Source organism: Nuphar pumila, chromosome 15, assembly GCF_984573655.1.
Source record: "Nuphar pumila chromosome 15, dmNupPumi1.hap1.1, whole genome shotgun sequence".
Classification (NCBI taxonomy): Eukaryota; Viridiplantae; Streptophyta; class Magnoliopsida; order Nymphaeales; family Nymphaeaceae; genus Nuphar; species Nuphar pumila.
In genome coordinates this window covers 9,034,194-9,048,403 of record NC_143263.1, presented here as the reverse complement: position 1 = coordinate 9,048,403, position 14,210 = coordinate 9,034,194, and the positions used below count along the sequence as shown (strand labels likewise).

The following is a 14,210-nucleotide window of genomic DNA, read 5'->3' as shown; positions in this document are numbered from 1 at the left end:
TCATACTAGACCCATGCACGACTTGATTTCCAATTATGATTTGTGAATTTTTAATATAAAAAAATATCATTTTACTAGGTATGGACTAGGTGTAGTTCATGTAATACTTATATAACCCAAGTATGGTTTTTCTTATGGTGCACCCACTTGAACTCGAGTCCAAACCTGATATCAGAACCTCAAAGTCGGATCTCGATTCGGACCCACTTGGGTCCAAACCAGATCGGACCCACTGGCACCCATATATAGGGAGGTAAAAGCACTAGTGATTGAAGCCCATCTTAACTGTCTTAAACCCTAAAAGGTGGTAAAAAATCTTTCTTAGTTTTCCTAACAACTAAATCAGTCACTATTTTTTTAACGCCCCAAAATATTTAACTCAAAAAATTGTGTAATTTTTTTTTAAATCATAGCGGAATTATATACCAAAACTTTGGTTAAATAGATTGGGCAAGTTATATGCAATTAGTAGCAACTTTCATACCATTCAACAAATACTTAAACATTGTATTGAATTATTACACGTAAAGCCATAAATAATAAGAATAATCATGCTATCAGAGTTCCACTGAACATCCGTAGAATTATATAGTCTCATGGCATCGCCCGCAGCGATGACCACAATTGCCTTGATGTCTTATTCACTAACTGAAAAATAATAATTTAAAGGGTGTCAGACAACAACCAGTCTAAATAAGTAACATGCAAACAATATATAAGTTCATTATGTTAATGGTACACAACAACGTTCATCTTGCTAGTAATCAATCAATGCACCAACTAGAATTGGATGCATCTCGAGACTTAGGCTAGACCGGTAACATATACCGGCTTTTAAGTGTATGCAGAATCCAAAACTTAGGTTATGTGTGCATGTGTGTCAAGTTTATAAATTTAGGTGCATTTACCACATGTCCAGCCATGGGCAAAGACATGTTTATGCATCATACCAATGCATTATGGCACAGTCAACATACTACATAAGTAACAACATCACAAGTGCTCATATGACTCCAAAAGTTTTTTTTTTTTTGAACCGCAAGCTCATTTTCAAGCTTACAATTGTGCAAGCATGACATTATATTTCATCCTATAACTTAAAGAATATTTCAAGCACGACACATCACAGGTTGCAAGTTCACATTATCATGCTGCTCCCATTCTTGGCATTCATATGGAAACAACTTACACATTTTATTATCATGCATTCGATCAACATAACATCATCATCATAATAATATAACAATATAAGATCGTCATCATATCTAAGAAAATAGAACTACATACCAAAGGCATATATACATATCATATGTGTAATAATAGCATGAGCAGAGCATTGCATGCATTAGTACCTAGACCGCATAAATCCACAGATCTCCAAGTGTAGCATGCCATCCCGAATTATGTTAGGACTGCTTGTTACAATTTGATGGCAGCAAGCCGATCATCTAACCCAACACTATCTGTCACCATAATTAAATAACAAGTGATTAACACGATAGAGTTGTTTCTGACTAGCCACACAAAACACGTCGGCCACAAAATTCCTCTCAAACTGAGGTGAGAACGAAGTCCTCAAGTACTGATAAGATGGTTAAGATCATATCAAGTGTTTAAGTATTGGTTTGATGCTAATGTAATGGCTGGCCTGACCCTTGGACAATTTAGCTCACTGTCTGTCTCAAAGAAAATTATTATGATTTTGTTCAGCTGCTAGGTGCACACCAGCTACACTACATCTTCTAAAATTTATTGGATGCTCCATTTATTTATTAACTTATCATGTCAGATTCGTTATTATTTTACAATCTGGTGCAAATTATTAGTAACTTGCTTCCAACCCTGTTTAACCAATATGTTAGTAGCATTGTGAATAAATTGTAACATTTTTTTAAGGTAACATTTTACACGATATTCGGCTACTACATCAGAGCAGATAGTTATCATTTTACACGATAATCGACTACTACATTAAAGGAGACAATTGGTGAGTCAATATCCTTGATTAGAGGAGATAAGGCTATATTCTAGGAACTACCAACTACATTAGAGGACCAGACGACTATGGTAGCACCACATGTCAACCTGGAGGATTCTCATGAGAGATTATCGGTTGAGTATTCTCATTTCAGAGATCAGAGAGGATTATCTTATCAGTCTCAACAAGTATGTGAAAAACAATTCTCTATTGGCCTTTCTCCCAACTTCGTGGTGTCTAAACCTTGAAACCCTCTCTTTTTTTTTATTTGGACCCTTTTCATTTTTCTTGGATCCAAAAAGGCAATAGTGGATCTGGGGCAAAATGAGAGGCACTGCAGTGTTACAATATAGACAACTTTGGATGTGTTGATGCAATAATTGCCACATTTTGAGCATTGGATGTCACTCATCAAGGGATGAATGACACCCATATACCTATGCATGTACATATGCAACAACAAAACACAAGTCTATGTGTACAACCAAAATTGTAGGTGTGTACAGAAAAATGCAGATTTGTATACCACAAAAAACACAGATAGGTGTACATAAAAAGAAAAACATAGGTTTATCTACACAGATTTACAACAACATATACCTATGTATATACCGTATAAAAGCCCAGATGATCCATAATAAGGATTCTAATAACTCGGTACATGTTAAGTTCAGATTAGCATGACAGTCAAAAGATATCTAATAAAATTGGGTTCACTAATCCTTTAGGTTTACAGATATATATATATACACATTCATATATTTCATATATAGATACATATATTTATTCAAGGATTTACGTGAAGTTTGTTATGCCCCTGATCCAAACTCGGGTTCAAGTATATACTGATCCAAACCGCCATACTCTGTCCCTATAAAATTATTATTATTATATTTTTTCCATTTTTTTCTTGAACTGACAAACAGGTTATACAATGAACCTTTGACCCATCCATAAAACATGTTTTCAAAGAGCATCACGGTCAATAATTTTTTTTTCAAAATAAAACCGTGCCCTTTAAAAACATTTTTGAACTTGTTTGTGGTTTATGTTTTATACCATACCAGCCATGATTCAAATTCATGGCTGCATGTATGTATCATAATATATATATATATATATATATATATATATATATATATATATATATATATATATATTCAAAATAAGCAATATTAATGTGCCACTTAGCATGATGTATATACATAAGGCTCATATGTACCTACCTTGAAACTTGTTGCAATACTAGAATCTGATATCGGTATTATGCAAGGATCTGTTTATCTAATTGATTAACTGTCTTTGGTCCTCCTTCAGGTCAATGATGCACCGGAATTTACAACAGCTACTTTAATGGAGTTCTTCTAAGGAGAATGCAAGGAAAATGAAGAAAGATGGAAAGAAGAAGAAGAAGAAGAAGAGAGAGAGAGAGAGAGAGAGAGAGAGAGAGAGAGAGAGAGCAACACAAAAAAAAAATTGTGTAACCGCTCTTTTTGGCAACTCTGAATTTTCTCTTTTTTTATCTCTTTTGGTTCATGGCCAAAAAAATTTGAACTCTTGAAACCGTCCTTATCCTTATCCCAATCTTCTTAAATTTTATCCTAATTCTAACTGCAATTCTTATGAGGAAAATGTGTGCTTAACTCAACAATCCTCATTTATGTTTCAAAAGAAATCAAGATTTGAATCTCATACCCTTATTGAGTTTCTTGTTTTAGAATTTTCGGCCAGTTTTTATCCTTTATAATTAAAACTAATTTTTCCATTTAATTTCAGATTTTATCCAAAAGCAATCATAATACGAAAAAGTAAAAACCCATGTGTATGGGGGGATTTGAACTCAAGTCACTCACCAATAAAGCTATGAACCTCACCACTACATTATGTTTTGCTTAGCAAATAGAGTCATTTTTATTTTACTTATGGAAGTGTAAGCATTAATGCATTTTTTTAAAAAGAAAACAATGTTTCCTCATTAAAGCGCACACGTGGGTGTGGTGGGATTTGAACTTGTGTAAAACCCCTAAGAGGCAATGAATCTTTCTACTATACCGCACCTCATCTTATTGTAAATTTGCCTAATTTAATTTGAATATACTCTTATTCGGGTTTTCCCCAATGGGTCTCAATTTTTTGAATTTTGAGTTCTCAAATATTACACATCTATGGGATCCGTTAATTGGTTTTAGAATCTTGATTGGGTTATACGATATTTGGATTCTACTAGGATCCGAATTGAATTCTAATTGGGTTTCAGATCTTGAATGGGTTATATGATATTTGGATTCTAGTAAGATCCAAATTGAATTCCAATTGGGTTTCGGATCTTGATTAGGTTATATAATATTTGGATTCCAGAAAGATCCAAATTGAATTTTAATTGGGTTTCATATTCATCTAGGATTCAAATTCATTTGCTATATCTAAATCCAAACACTAGATCTATATGATCTTGTTCGGTTCTAAGATCCATTTAGACTAAATCCATTTATCATATCTAACCCCACATATTGGATTCGATCTGCCCTTATTTGGGTCCAAGATTAATTTGGATCCAAGACATTTAATATGACAAATTTTTATTCTATCCATTCTAGATAAAAAATTCCTTTTTATATATTTTTAAAATTTCAAAAAAATTTGGGTTTTACAATTTTGCAGAAAATGCTTGTTTCGATCAAATATTCTATATTACTGAATTCAGTGTTCGGCTTGTTTGGGAACTAAAATTTATTGGAAAAGAAACAAAAATGTATGTTGCAATGTTTTTGTTTTGGGCTTTATTTTTATGACCAAGTTGAGGTTTTAAAGTCCCATTGATTTGGATTTTTAACTCGATGGCTTTATTTTGAAAATGGATCATCTTGGGAAGATAGTGAGAACCCAGAGACATTTTTCCTCCTTCGCTAAGCAAGAATCAATCTCGTCAAGAATGCTGATTTCAGGATTTCTAAAGGGTGTTTTAAAGTTTCATTTGATAAAATACATTTTAAAGAATATTTCTTGAAGGTTTTTGGCATTTTTGAGTCCTCCTTAAATGAAATATGGTTTTACCAAACCTTGACCCATGAAATAACATCTTCAACCAATTCCAACCAAATGTAAAAGTCTCTAGCTTTCTAACAAATCAAAAATAACTTCTATCTAATATCAGAGTGAAGAGTTTTAGCAAAAACATATTTTTGGCCTAAAAAATAACTTATTCAGAAAGTAGACCCTAATTTGAGGGTAATTTGACAATTCATATGGTTAAATTTGGTTATTAGTCTAAAAGAATAATTATAAACAAGGATGTTATCTTTTAAAAAAATGATCGTATTGTATGAAAAAATGATGCATTTCTAAAAATGTCTTACAATTTACCAAATTTGTTGAATTAACAATTTTGTAGGTTCCCAATTTTGTCTTGACACCTTTACCCATCACAGATGCAATTTTTTTATTTTTTCACATCCTGACGCTAAAATAATACACCCATGAAACTCGTCAATAAAATCAAATATGAGGTTGTGATATTCCAAAAAAGATTACGAAATTCTAAAAAAAATGTGAAACTTGTGACGAGGTTTGCATGATCACTTGCCAAAGTTATAAAATTTACATAAATCTGATAATTGCAAAATTGCATATGAGTATTGCAAGGCACATTACAAAAATCCTTTCAAGTGTTCTGAAAGTTTGTACCTTAAAAATTTTTGAACGAGTATCACACGATGTATTATGAAATTTTGAAGTATTTGTGAAAGTTCGATATTATGAAATTTCATATTTGAATCACCGGTATTATAAAATTACTTTTGCTTGCAAAATTCTATCCCATTTAAACGATGCTTCACTTCTCAACCCCTTTTGTTTGCATTCAGATGCTCTATTGTAGCACATTTGTTGATAAGAGTCATTTCAAAGATAAAATATCAACTGATATGGTCCATCTAACCTTACCTGATATGGCACCACCTAAGAAGGAATGCAATGATGGTAACCATAGTCCAAAATGCTTAAACTACAATTGTGGTTGAAATGCAACATATAAAAAGCATATTGAAATGAATGAAAAAGGATGAGAGTGTGTGAGGTTTTCTGATCATGGATGTAGATTCACATTGAACTGAACCACATTAATTGTTGTGTTCTTGTGTGTTTCTGTGGGGTGTTTGAATCTTTTAATGTCAATAGTATGTTTGGGCCAAATATTTGATTGAATGAACCTGTTTAGATTAAGTGGTCGCATTAGAATTAATATTAAAATGTAATCCAATTAAATAGACTCATAGTTAATTTATTTTTTATACAATCTTAATAGATTACTGAACATTCAAAAAGTAAAGTGCAAATAGAGCACCAGCTAGGAAATGCAAAAATGCAGCAACATACTTGGGGTGTCATTCTTGAACCTTAAAGGAGTGATAACAAATGGTAGAGACAAGGGATCTTGACTTGACTTCCCTAAGCCCAAGCCAAACCTTATTGACTTAAAAAGTCACTTGAGTCAATTGTCCATCTCTGTCAAAATCAAGCCTCTCTTTCCATTATCTTGTAACCATTTTCTTTTTCTTTTTTTTCTTAAGTTGCTATCATTGTCACTATCAATGTATCTCGTATAGGACCCGATGGTCTGGTCAGCTTCTCCAAAGCGGATGCTGAAACTTCTCTGAATGAGTACAAGTCACTTAGGTGGTATTTTTTTGTGGGCCCTTAAGTTTTTGTAAAAAGACTAATAAAAATAAATACCTGTTATGAGTCTTTGTTAAGGTGCCACAAAATCATCAAACATTTCTGGGTTCAGAATGGCTTGAAAGAGACAAAGATGAATGGGACATTTTCTTTCCTGCTTCTTGTAAAATGACTTTCTCTTTCTCTCTCTTTGAGAGGGAGGACCACAAAACACAGTTAGTGTCAACAGCAAACGTATGCCATACGGCTGGGTTCTAGTCAGTCTCCCCATCACATACGCCTGTTGGGTTCTCAGAACTTCAGTTTGTGGTGAAAATTTTGTTGATGGTCATAACCCTGTTGCCCTGTACCCACTACATAGAAATGCAGTACCATGAAAATGGCTTTATGAGTGAGGACCATAAACCACAGGTTTCACCATTTTTCTATTGGCTTTATGGTGAGACACTATCACAAACTATACGATAGGATCGACTGTACTTTTATCTAAAAGGGAAGGGGGGTCCATGAAGTAGAGAGCGATCTCCCATATATTTGGGGTAGCATGAATGAACAAAGAGTGATAACAAAAAGAGACGGGTTCATGACTTGACCCCCCCTAAGCCCAAGCCAAACCTTATTGACTTGAAAAGCCATTTGAGTCAATTGTCTATCTCTGTCAAAACCGACCGTCTCTTTCCATTATATTGTGACCATTTTTTTTCTTTTTTTCCTTGAGCTGGCGTCAGTGTCTCTAACAATGTATATCGTATAGGACCTGATGGTCTGGTCAACTTCTCCAAAGCCAGTGCTGAAATTTCTCTCCATGGGTACAACTCATTTGGGTGGTATTTTCATTTGGGCCCCTATAACAGTGAAATTTTGTTGCATATACCAATGGAGCCCATGTTGGTAAATCATTTTAGAATTTGAGTCAAGCCTTTGTTGTTAAGGATACGGAAGCCTTGCAATTTTTACATGGTATTAAAGCTATTTTTCGATGTCTCACAACCCCATGGTTTCTCAAAAGAAATTTATATTAAATTTACATCAACAAAAAGTAATATGGCATAGGCAAAATTAGTGGGAGCACCCCTGTCTACATCTCCCACTCTTTTAGTAGGTGCACTCCAATCGGTCTGGACAATGGGCCAAGGTAATTGGACAGATTTGTTAATACCTGGACAATGGGCCAAGGTAATAAAGTACTCTAGTCTATGCAAACTCAGATCAGTAGAACAATCCTCCAAGAAATATAGGAGAACTAAAGAAGGAGCATGTCCCATCTGCAGCCTCATCAAGATAATGGGACAGATTTGGCATCTCATCAACCGTTTTTCTATGAAGTGCAGGTCCACGTAGAGATATTGACAGTTCACCATCAGCTGGGGACAAGCGAACAGGTCAGGAAGGTCCTACCAGGATCTCATCGTGTGGGATACGCTGCTAGGCTGGCACCAAATTATTTCCGTCTTATGAGCCCAGAAAATATCACACATCGTATGCCCTTGATTTTTTAAGGCTCATAAAATCGTGCCTAGACGTTGTAATCGGATGATATAAGAGCCGAGATCTCTGCTAAACTAAAAGCAACAACAAAAACAAATAAATGAAAAAGAAAACTCATTTGTAAGTAATGTCGACATGAACAAATGTTAACTAGAGAGAGAGAGAGAGAGAGTATGTGTGTAATATTGAGAATGTACGTGAAGAATATTGAGAATATGCATCAAGAATATTGTTAAGTTTTGAAAAACTTTACATCGTTACAAACATTTTCATAACTAATAAGAATTAATAAATTTGTTTTTTTTAAATACAATATTACATTGCTTATAACTATAAAACTACTATAAAGTTGGTCATATTTTATATAAATGAGTGCATAATCAGCTTATTTTAATCAGATATTAAGTATCATAAATATAATATTTAAATTCAGGATATGCTTATATATAGAGAACCAATGAATAAGAAAAAATAATGTGGTTAGATGAAAATTTGAAATTTCTAAATTTAATCCAATATGAAATAGGTACAAAATTCATTTTTTTAAAATAAAAAATTTAATTTTTGAATAACGTGTATTTTAACTTTTATTAAAAAAAATCTTATTTAAGAAAACAAACAAAAAATGTACAAAAAACATGTTTCATAGATAAGGGAAATGAGTTCCCATATATAAAGTAAGCAGCTAGGATTCCCATGTGAAGTTAAATGGGTTTCTCACTCAATGAGAAGTTGGTTTTCCATGCATTTTTAGAAGTTTTCCACAAGTTTGGGCAACGAGTTTCCCACATGTAAATAGAGTTGTCGGTAACGCATAATCAGCTTATTTTAATCAGGTAACGCTGGGATAGATATGCCATACAGTGGCATGACATTTTTAGTGTGACAAGTCGGACACAATCATATGGTGAGACAATTTTAATTGGTATAAACCAACAATACTTTCATATTTTTAATTAATTAATAAAAAATATTCTTAAACTTTAAAATATCAAAAATTTAATAGTTTTTATTGCTTAAAAGATTAGAAAGACATGTATCCTCGTGTCTTATTTTTCACATGTCGAACTCCAGTTGTTTATCACATTGCATCCATGTTACTATGACATAAATTTTAGGTGTTATTAGAAACCCTCACATAGGGCGAAAGAGGATAAGGTCAGGGGCACCCCTATCTGTAATACGTCAGAAGTCCTTTTGATGCTGTTCGTTCTTGTGATGGACGGCATCCCAAACACCATGATACTTAGACTGGTCGCACAACATTTTTCAGAGCAATTGATGCCCTAAGTGGATGGTAATGCCCTGTTTGGGAGCCGACCATCCACAATGGTTTGGCTTTAATAGTGCAGTTGATGGTGGTTGAGCTCCTTTAAAAGTCTTCAATGGTTTGGCTTTAAAAGTGAAGTTGATGGTGGTTGAGCTCCTTTAAAAGTTTTCAATGGTTTGGCTTGGTCAAGGTCAGGATCAAGTAATGGTTCTTTTGTTTCTTTGTGCAAAGTCTTTTATCAACTAAGAAGTTGTAAGCCACAAGTTCACGTATGGACCCAAATTAATCAAGTACAAGATGGACTGACTTGAGCCCGTACGTAATCTACTCAATAAAAGTTTAAAAACATAACTGCTCAGTGGCTCATATGGACCCACATGATGGTCCTATTGGATCTGCACCACCCACCAATCAATTGACTCATTTGCTTCCCCAACTATTTAAACTCAAACTCACAGAGCGAGTGAGAAGGGGTTCTTGCACTGCTGATTGGCTCATGATGTCATTACTAAAACATTACCCAGTAATATATGTATAATACGTGTTTTATATGTATGGTGCTAAATGAAACATGCCAAATAGTTTTTTAGGTTTTTTATTTTATTTTTAAATTCTGACCATACAGATGTGATGTATGAAATTGATTTTATAGTGATCAGCTATTGAAGCATTCGATTCTGACACATGGGTGGGTTTTATAATGTTCTAAAAATAAACGTTCCAGTAGAGGTTCTAAATATCATTTATTTATTAAAAACGCATGATCAAGGTGTGGATTGCCAATAAATCGACTATACCCAACACATTTATGGTGTCAAAACAAGAAAAAGCTAAAAAAAAAATATTTAGCATGTTCATTTAGCATTGATGTATTACCCATATATATATATATATATATATATATATATATATATATATTGTGTGTGTGTGTGTGTCATGTAAAATGAATCAAGCTAAGTCAAGCTTGCCATGTTCATGTTGACTCATTTTACTTAAGCCAAACGGCTCATAGCCCAGCTCACCAAGCTCAAATTCTGAGCAAAGCCGAGCTAAACAATGAGCTTCTCTTCTTGTATACCACAATCTAATCATTATTTATTTCTTTTTCATTACACGACAAAACTGCACCTAGAATGACTTAACCAACAAAATAAAACTCTAGGGGCACTCCCCTTAACTCCAAGGAGTCTTCTGCTTCACTTTGTGGAAGAAATCATTCACGTAAAGACTTAAACTCTAAGTAGGAGGAAACCTTCTTATCGCTGACACTACAAGAAATCTGTGGATTAGCGACGACCTCAATCTATCGCTAATCCATTGCCAATCTATCGCTAAACAGTTTAGCGACGAATTAGCGTCGGCTTAGAGACAAATAACTTTCATCGCAAAATTCTAGTCGCTAATTAGCAACAGAAACTATCTGTCGCAAGTTCTATCACTAATTTGCTACTAATTAGCAAATGACATGATTCATCGCAAGGCCATCGTTAATATGTGGAGATTTGGTTTGGCGACAGATTTTAATCCATCGCTAATTAATTCCATCACTATTGTAGTGACAAAATTAGCGACAAATTAAAATCCGTCACAAAAACAATGACTGATTCACTTTTGCAATGGATAAATATGTGTCCCTAATCCATCTCTAAATTGGACACTGATAGTAAATAGCGACGGATAATATCCATCGCAAACAATAAAAAAAATTAAAAAAATTTGTTTAAAACATAAATATCGAGAAAAAATGCTCGTGATACATTTTATATTTCCTGTACAAATTATATTTCTTATGTATAAAAAAAAAGTACACATAAAAATTACATATAAAAAGCAACTAAAACAATTTATCAATCTACTATAATCCTCACCAAGTTCTAATTATTTACAAGTGAACATTTACAAAGATTTTCTTTTGAAACAACAAGAAGGTACAACAAATTCAACACATGAATCTAATCATCGCCAAGATTCTGTGCGTCATCTTTTTCATTGTCTCGACCTGCCCCTTCATCTCCTCTACGCTGATTATCTCTATCATCCTACAAGAGAAAATAAAGGTTAGTATTGATAAATAAAATATAATGAAATAAATTATATGCAATGCACCTCAGTTAAGGCAATCAAAGTAACATGAGTGAATTACACATAATCTAGCTAGCAATAAAGTAAAGGATATTAACAGAATTCAGATACGTTCTAAGGTTGACATAAAAAATTCATAATAATTCAATCATGCAAATATGTGTTCTAATCATGCATATACTAGCTTGAAATCTAACAACATAAAACAAATCACATGAAACTTTCATACCTAAGAGGCACCTGCAGACGAAGTTTCCTTATCCCGAAAAAAGTTGCACAACTCATTACGGACAACGTCAAAAAATGCTTCATGTAAATAGTCACGCATTGTGTCCTTAATAAGCTGGCAGACACCATCCCAAGAATTATGCAGGTCAGTTGGATGCTTAGAGCTAATGCTGCCTAGAGAACCCTGCGAGTCATAACCAAAGGAGGCAATGACTGGTGAGGTATTCATATTACTCTCAAACCCGAACACACGACCTTTTTTGGGTTCACCTGTTGCAGTCACCCATGCTGCAAGATCAAAAGGTGGATGCTAAGTATAGTCATCGTCATATCGCTCAATCACCTATTGGTCATATGACTCCTACAAAGTAATGATTATAGTATGAATTAATAATTAAGAATTATAATATTTATAATAACTTATATATTATAATATTTATTAATACAATAAATACATACCGTTGTCGTTCTCGCCTTCTCTGATACAAACTCTTTCGTGGTCTTACATTTATGTGCTTCAATAAACACATCCTTGTATGGTACAATGCCTTAATTTTCTACTTCCTGCAAAGTTAAATAGTAAAAAATTTATTTAATAGGTATGCAACAATACTTATAAAATTGATAATATATATATTGATGACTTACCATTTTCTTCAGGTGGCTCTCAAAAGTCCTAGATCCACCTGTGTGTAGATGGGCATCAAACATCTTTCCTCGGTTTTGTGCAGCCTTCGATGAGCGGTTTTGAAATTCATGCCCCACCCACTTGTCGCACATTGCATCCCAAACATCTGACCTGATAGTAGGAGGTTCATGGCCCTTCCACTGTAGTGGATCATCTATCCTGCCAGATGCCTTTCTTGCTGCAGTCTTCATATTGTGCAGCATATTTGCAAATTGACTGACAGCCACCTTCTGCCACACCTTTCTCACGTCCTACTCCTCCATCGTAGTCGCGAAGCAATTCAAAGCTAACAAATACTTTCAAAACGTTAGTAGACAAGACTATAAAAAAAAATTAAATATGACATACATTAACTATGAAAAACAATTGTATACCATGAATGAGGACCACAATCTATCCAATACCTCCTTCGGGTACTTTTACTATTGAGCGACCGGTCCTGGTAGATGTTGAACTAGTAAATACCTAATCTCTCGTATTGTTTTTTTGGCTCGAACCTCGTGCTGCACATAAATTTGGTACATATTAACTATTAATATATAATATTTATAAGATAAATATAGGAAAAGTGAAAATAAAATACTTACGATCGATTATCGATATATACTATTTGAATGAGTCGTCTTGTGTCAGACTGAGAAGACCCTGCATCCAGTGTTGTCTCGTGACTTGTATGAACAACTAGTGTAGGTGGGTCATGTGCAGGTGAAACATCATCTATAGAAAAATGAGTTAGAAATTCACACAATGCGCATTTAAACTAATCAAGTATATAATTAGTTAAATGATATACCTATCAAAGCAGCCCATAAAAATGAAGGTTAAGACTGGTTACCACTGGGTGATCGATCATTGTAACCTCCACGAACCATATTCTAACAAATAAAAAATATCATGCAATACATTCAAACATTACAATACCTTCAAATCATTACAATACATTTCAATACATTCAAATAATTTAAATTATTCACATCAAATATTGCAATACATTTAAATCATTCAAATACGTTAAAATATATTCAAATCATAACTCTATACGTATTGAAGACACATAATCAAAGAATAAAAAACGTTATGCAATACATTCAAACATTGCATCATATTCAAACATTGTAATACCTTCAAATCATTCAAACCATTTCAATACATTCAAATCATTCACATCAAATATTGCAATACATTCAAATCATTCAAACACGTTACAATACATTCAAATCATAACTCTATACATATCGAAGATATATAATCAAAGAATAAAAAATGTCATGCAATACATTCAAACATTGCAATACCTTCGAATCATTCAAACCATTGCAATATATTTCAATACATTCAAATAATTCTAATCATTCACATCAATTATTATAATACATTAAAACATAAGATATTCAAATCAAATAAAAAATAACTTCATGCAATATATTCAAACATTGCAATACATTCAAATCATTCAAGTCATTGCAATATATTTCAATACATTCAAATCGTTCAAATCATTCACATCAAATAGAGGTATGTATTATAAGATTTATTTCACTAGCTCAAAAATTCATCCTCATCACTTGTTTGACTTTCATATTCTTCTTCTTCCTCTTCCTCTTCTTCTTCATCTTCTTCTTCTTCTTCATTGGCCGCCCATCCACTTGGTAAATCATTTGGATCACATTCTTCCATGAATGTTCCATCCACCAATGGAGATATAACATGCATACTATGCGTGACATCGTGACCATAAGAGAAGTCATACATATCATCTGATTGATATTAATCAATATCTTCAATTAAGTTGTCTTCCTGTA

At 33.4% G+C, this 14,210-nt stretch overlaps 1 long non-coding RNA gene across 1 annotated transcript in view; it reads right to left on the bottom strand.

Annotated features, from left to right (window-relative positions):
• The window catches only part of LOC149814395 (uncharacterized), a 202,812-nt gene that overhangs the window by 58,313 nt on the left and 130,289 nt on the right, over nt 1-14,210 (bottom strand). The window lies entirely within an intron of this gene.